We start from the raw sequence: 6,380 nt of genomic DNA, 5'->3' as shown, positions 1-6,380 counted from the left end.
ACAGGTGTAGCCGCTTTGCCACGCTCGCTCGTGGGGTCGTGGGTAAGCTTGGATCGCCTTTCCTTGCGAGGAGGATCGACTTCCTCCTCCTCCTCTCCACTGGAGCCGTCGTCATCCTCTTCCCCCTCACCATCAGATTGCCACTCCTCCTCACTTTCACCTCCGCTCGCCTCCTCCTCCTCGGTCTGTTCTTGCGCCCCGTTGGGCATCTAGTACATCTAAGTAATGGTCTAGAAGACAACAAACAAGACAAAAGTCAGTCGATTGATTTTAAGCAAACAGAATGAAGAAAGCAAGGCCACAGTCAGAGATGCAGAATTGTACCTGATCTACTTCATACGATTGGTCGAGTGGAGGAATCCTCCTGGCTCCTCGGGGGTTGTCTTTGTTCCCTGCGATACTTGACAACCACCCCCCCAACGTAGCCTCGTCGACCTCCTCCGGGTGAATCCGAGTGGTGTCATCGAGACCCGAATACATACACATCGGATGGTCATGAGCTTGGAGCGGTTGGATACGTCTCCGGAGGAAGACCTCTAGCAAATCCATACCAGTCACCCCTTTGCGGACAAGCTGAACCACTCGACCAACCAACACTTTGACTTGCGCCTTCTCTTCCAGTGTCACTTTCAGAGAAGAAGGTTTTTTTGCTCGGTTCAGGGAGAAAGGGGGAAGATCCGTCGCCTGTCCTGGGGTCGGCTGGTCTCTGCAGTAGAACCAGGTCGACTGCCACCCGCGGACTGAGTCAGGAAGAGTCATAGCTGGAAAAGAACTTTTGCTTCTCATCTGGATCTCAAGACCCCCGCACATCTGAATCACTTGCGTCTTATCGTCACTCGACTTGGCTTTCTTAACCGACTGAGAATGACAAGTGAAAATGTGCTTGAAGAGGCCCCAATGAGGACGGCAACCCAAGAAATTATCGCACAAAGACACGAAGGCAGCAAGATACACGATGGAATTTGGAGTAAAGTGATGGAGTTGCGCTCCGAAAAAGTTCAAGAAACTCCGGAAAAAAGGATGAGGGGGCAGGGAGAATCCGCGGTCGACGTGAGTGGCGATAAGGACACACTCACCCTCGAGAGGCTGCGGCTCGATCTAGTTCCCTGGGAGGCGCGCAGATTCGTGAGGAATGAATCCCCCCTCGACCAGGTCATCAATGTCTTCCTCACGAATCGCCGAGGGAATCCAATCGGCCTGGATCCAGCCCCGCGGCAAGGCAGACCTCGACGAAGATCCGCCCCGACCGGACTTCTTCGCCTTCGCATGCGCCGTCGCCTTCTTCGCGCGCTCCAGGGCCGCCGTCTTCTCCTTCACCATCGTTGCATACAAAGCTCGAACGGACCGACGGCACCGGGACGAGAGCAGAGGTGGCGGAGGAATTCCAGAAGAAAGAGGAAAAATGAAGGCGCACTGTTCAAAAGCCCTGGGCCAGCGGCTTATATGGAGTTGCTTCCGAGTGACTGACCTGTAGGCCCAGACGATCCTGTCAAATCCCGCAACAGTCGCGCGCGTGATACATGGTGAAAAAGGTGGCGCGGAGATCGAGGCGTCTCCGCCCTATCCCGTCCGATTAGTGCGGCCTCCTCCGCCCCGTGCGCTTCCCAAAATTCAAATCCCACGAAATCCGCGAGCAGCAGAACAACTTGTCAGACGGAGGATCTCCTCCACACTGTCACTCAGAGCTTTTCAAGTAAAGAAATTCACTTGACTGAAACCAAGAATGGATCAAGGCGACCGAAAAAGAAGTTGGTGTCGTTACTTAAGTTCATGGATCCAGAACAAGATACACTCATAGCACGAAAAATGGGTCGGAAAAGTTCTCAAATCCTTCCCCACTCAAACCTCGATCCATTCGGGGGCTAATGATGAAGCTATGTACCTAGGGTAGGGTCATGGACCTGTCCACACTACCCTCTCCAAGGACATCTCTAGAAGAAACCACCTTTCAATTGACTCAGAAGTGTTCCACTCGACGGACTCGAAGACACTCGACCATGAAGCCAACCACTCGACAGCCAGGAGATCTAAAGTCGCTCTACACACAATCGGTCGGTCATTAAGTAGCCTTTATGGTCATCATAGCACTTTATTTGTGGCATTACCAGTAATGCCCGATCTTAATGTACCTTAAACCCTACATAACTGAGGGCCGGAGGGGTCTGGCGAACTCTATATAAGCCACCCCCCTCCTCAGTGTGAAGGGTTCGCACCCCTGTAACTCATACACACATAATCCAGTCGACTGCCTCCGGGCTCCAAGACGCAGGGTTGTTACTTCCTCCGTGAAGGGCCTGAACTCGTAAATCTCTTGCGTATACAACTGCTCCATATCTAGGATCTTGCCTCTCCATTCCTACCCCCCTACACTACTGTCAGACTTAGAACCACGACACCGGCTAGCCGTCGATCCGCTTGTTCCGGACTTCCCCCTGATCCCAGATCCGCTTCCTAGCCCATGATCCCGACCGCTATTATCCATTCCCCTGCCAAGCGACCTAGCCAACCTAGCTAGTTCAGAATGGCGGCATATCAGTGCCAGCTTTCTTTGGCCATTGCCATTGTGGCTGAATCCGAGGACAGATCGTTTGTGTTCAAGGTGGTGCGTGTATACTCAAGGGCCAAGCAGCTGCTCAGGTGCGGCGAGTGCGTGGCCTCGCCCCCTTTCACCGTCCAAGACCACGACTGGGTCCTCATCAGGAAGGCAGGCTTGGAGCACTCAGGGGACATAATAGAGGACTCTTTCAGCATCAGATGCGACCTCAGGCCAACTCCACCGCGCGCCCCCAAACGGACGGCCGTTTTGTCCGGATTCTGTCCGTTTGGGTAGGGGGATGGGGTCGTGTCCGGGCAGTTTCCGGGATGCGGTGGCCGTGCGCCCAGCGCGCGGATGCATCCCGGCCGCATCTTGTCCGCGTGCACTTGAGTTGGGTTAGGGCCTTCTCGATGCACTCATTGTTGATCTGTGGAGGAGGCTCGACGTTGCATCCTACTTTCTTCTTGAAGCCAGAAGTCGACGTTGCTTCCTCACACGTAGTATTGTGCCTAGCCTCTAATCTAGCAACAAGTGCACTTGTCTCATCTACAGCCTCTAGGCTAGCTAAAAGTGCACGAACATGTACTAGATTTCGCTCTATCAATATATCGATGTACTCTTCTTCCCAATACCAAAACTTGCATCCATTCTACACAATAAAACTTAAAGTTAGCGCAACTAATCTAATCCGAGAGCACAAACCGAAGCTAAAAAGAGCACGTACCCCATCGTTTAAGCACTTGATGAACACCCATCCGGGATGCTCTGGCGTTGTAGACACGCGGCGCACGACCATCCTTGGGCAGTGTTCGCACTTGATGAGGGGCAACGGTGCACCGACGAGCTTTTGGGCAAGCACCGAGCCCGGCCGGCCGCCATTTGTGTATCTGTCGGCGGACCACCGACGGTGCAGATCCGAGCGGCTAGAGGACGAGCCACTGCCTGCATGTGGCCTTGCGGCCCTGCCAGGGCCTTCCGGCAAGGTGCCCGGCCAGTCCATGGCGCAGCCAGGCCTCCCACAGCCGGGCGAGCTCAAGACCGACCGGATCCGCCCCAAATCCGGCCGGCGGGTGCACAAACCAGGTGGTTGTGGTTGGGTAGCTCGGCGGCAACGAGGGAAAGGGGTTGGGCGAGCGCGCGTCCGTGTTGCACGGCGGCGGCGGCGGGCGGCGAGGGGAAGAGTGGGGAAGAGTGGAGTGGGATGCGGCCGGAGGGAGGGAGGGGGCGGATAGAAAAAGGCCCGTCCTGTGCCACCGACGGACGGGCCAGGGGAGGGCGAGGGGAGGACACGCGCAGATGGCCGGCGCGTCCGTGTAGTGTCCGTTTCACTCTAAAAGCGGACACAAAACGGACAAAAGTCCGTTTGCTCCCGTGCGCTGGGCCGCCCGGTTTGTCTGTTTTATCCCAAATGGACGGGTCCGGACAGGATGGGGTCGCGCGGTGGAGTTGGCCTCACTCTCAAGGATGTTGGTCCCTCCAACCGACATGCATCTGCATTTCGGCAGTCTCCTCGAGAGCTCCTCGGCACCATGAAGGAGAAAACCGACGGCCTCATTGAGATCAGTGACGACATGGAGCCCCATGTGTTCAGGTGCCTGCTGTACTAGAGTGCCAATCCTATATATGTGAAGCTCTGCTGAGAGTGGACGTCCTGGACGCAGCGACATCTGGACGCAATTATCCAGCCGCACATCGGGGCGAGGTGACGCGCGCATTAAAAAACGATAGAAGGGAGAAAGGCAGCATACATCATTATGTCCAGACGAATACGGTGGACAAGTTGGCTCGGTGGGCTCGGCCCGTGCGGTGCATGGCTGACACAAGGACAGCAGGCCAGGGGGACTTTTTTTACCATGCAGGCTCGGCCCGTGTGGTGCATCCGCTGACACAAGGACAGTAGGTCAGGTAGGACAGCAGGTAAGGAAACGTAAAGCGTTTGGGCAGGAGGAGCTCGCCTCGGCGCCCCATGTCCGCTGTATGTAGCCATGGCGATACCGGAGCGAGGACACCGGCGTTGGGCGAGCGGTGAGTGAAACTCTGCGCGTCTTTTGTTCCTGCCGGTTGCGAGCGCCGGTCCATGCTTTCTCCTTTCTCCAACTTCTCCCGTCCTTAATTTTGCAGATCAGGAGCCGCGGCGTCCGTTATGGAAGGGGGCGGCGGGATAGTATACACGGGGGCGGCGGCATCTGCCAGAGGCATGAAGTTCCGGGCTTAGGGAGGACGCTGGAGAGGCGGCCATCTGGGCAGGAGGAGCTCGCCCCATCGCCCGACGTTGAGCTGTCGGGTGTGTCCTGCACGACATTCAGCTCCGGAGACGGGCTGGTCGGCGGTAGACGGCGGGGCTGGCGTACATTCATACGCCGCAGTCGGGCCGCGTACCATCAACGCCTACAGCGTGCCATGTGCCATGGAGGCCTGCATCGCGATGCACACCGTCGACACCTGCAGCGCGCTTCAGAGTGTGCGCCCCGGTCCTCTGGCGCCGGCGAACACAACTATCCTCGTCAGTACAGTACTCCAGCATGAGCATGAATGAGCAGATCATCATGGTGTTCCTAGCTACGATGCGTATGTCGTCCATGGAGCGGCCCATCCCAAGCATGACGTTGCTCCCACCTCCGGCCGACTTGATCAGAAGGTTGTGCGTGTTCTGTTTGAATGAGATGCTTGTGCGTGTTTGAATGAGGCCGTTGCAAGCGATCGGTACTGTCCTCCGGTTGCATGCTCTTTAAATACATCCAGGTTGAAAAGTCTTTACATTATACAGTGTTCCAAGCGACGGTAGTACTATTTTGTCCTGCACGCATGCGCACGTACACTGCTCTGCAGCGGCGTGTCAGCCTGTCTGTCAGTGCGCGGTACTTCAAATACATCAATACGCAGCATTTGGCTCACCAGCGGAGCTCTATACTCAAAGTAGCACATTTGGCTGCTGCGAATCGCGAGGCTGTGCGTGCCGTAGATGGGCTGCGTGCAGATGCCACTGCATGCAGCAATGCACTTCTCAAGCTCTGTTGTACTACTTGATGCCTTGTTTCAGCTTGCAATCCTCTAGTCCCTCTTACCTAGTTATTAGAAGTCAAATTGCTGAACCAGCTAGTTTTTATGCTGCTGCTTTTGGTTGAGCTTTCTCATTGTAGATGGAAACATATGATCCTGTTTGTTCTGGCTGACTTTGGGAGTGACGATAACCTTTGAATTTAGAGTGATTATGCAGTTGCTTTTGGGTGAGCTCCTCATTGTAGTACAAGGCAACAGTTTCATCATATAATGAATCCCTGTTTGTTCTGGACGGCTAGGATGGCGATTGATTGCACACCTGCAACTGTAATAGTCATGTACAGTATTTTACTGTAGGTACAAGAGCATGCCCAAGCTGCCTACAACACTGATCAGTAGTATAAGCTACAGTAGACTATAGACAACAATAATACCTCATGGGATCTGAACAATATCAGGGCCGAGCTTCAGAGCGTGAATCAGCCAGTGTTTTACGCTGTTGCTTTTGGGCTGCATAAGTTTGGGCAGGCTCCTTGACGTTTTGTTGTGAAACTTTTTTTCTCTACTGTGGCACAGCAAAGATCCGACAAGCATCACATATTCATAGTACATGAGAAACCAAAACGGCGGCTCCAAACAGCAGCTGATGGAAATCACCGCGTTATCCGCGGAGCGGAGATGTGATTAGTAGCAAAGTAAAAACATTTTTTTTTTGAGGAAAAAGAGTAACACTCCATTACTCTTGGGCCGCTTCCAAGTCAGCTCTCATCTCTTCCACTAAATCATCCGGGACACCTGCAACTTTGTACGCGTCTCCCTTTTTTCTCGCCCGGGCCGCCAAGCA

This window comes from Triticum aestivum, chromosome 7B, assembly GCF_018294505.1.
Source record: "Triticum aestivum cultivar Chinese Spring chromosome 7B, IWGSC CS RefSeq v2.1, whole genome shotgun sequence".
NCBI classification, from domain to species: Eukaryota; Viridiplantae; Streptophyta; class Magnoliopsida; order Poales; family Poaceae; genus Triticum; species Triticum aestivum.
The sequence above is the reverse complement of the archived record's forward strand: the minus strand, read 5'-3'. Positions refer to the sequence as shown.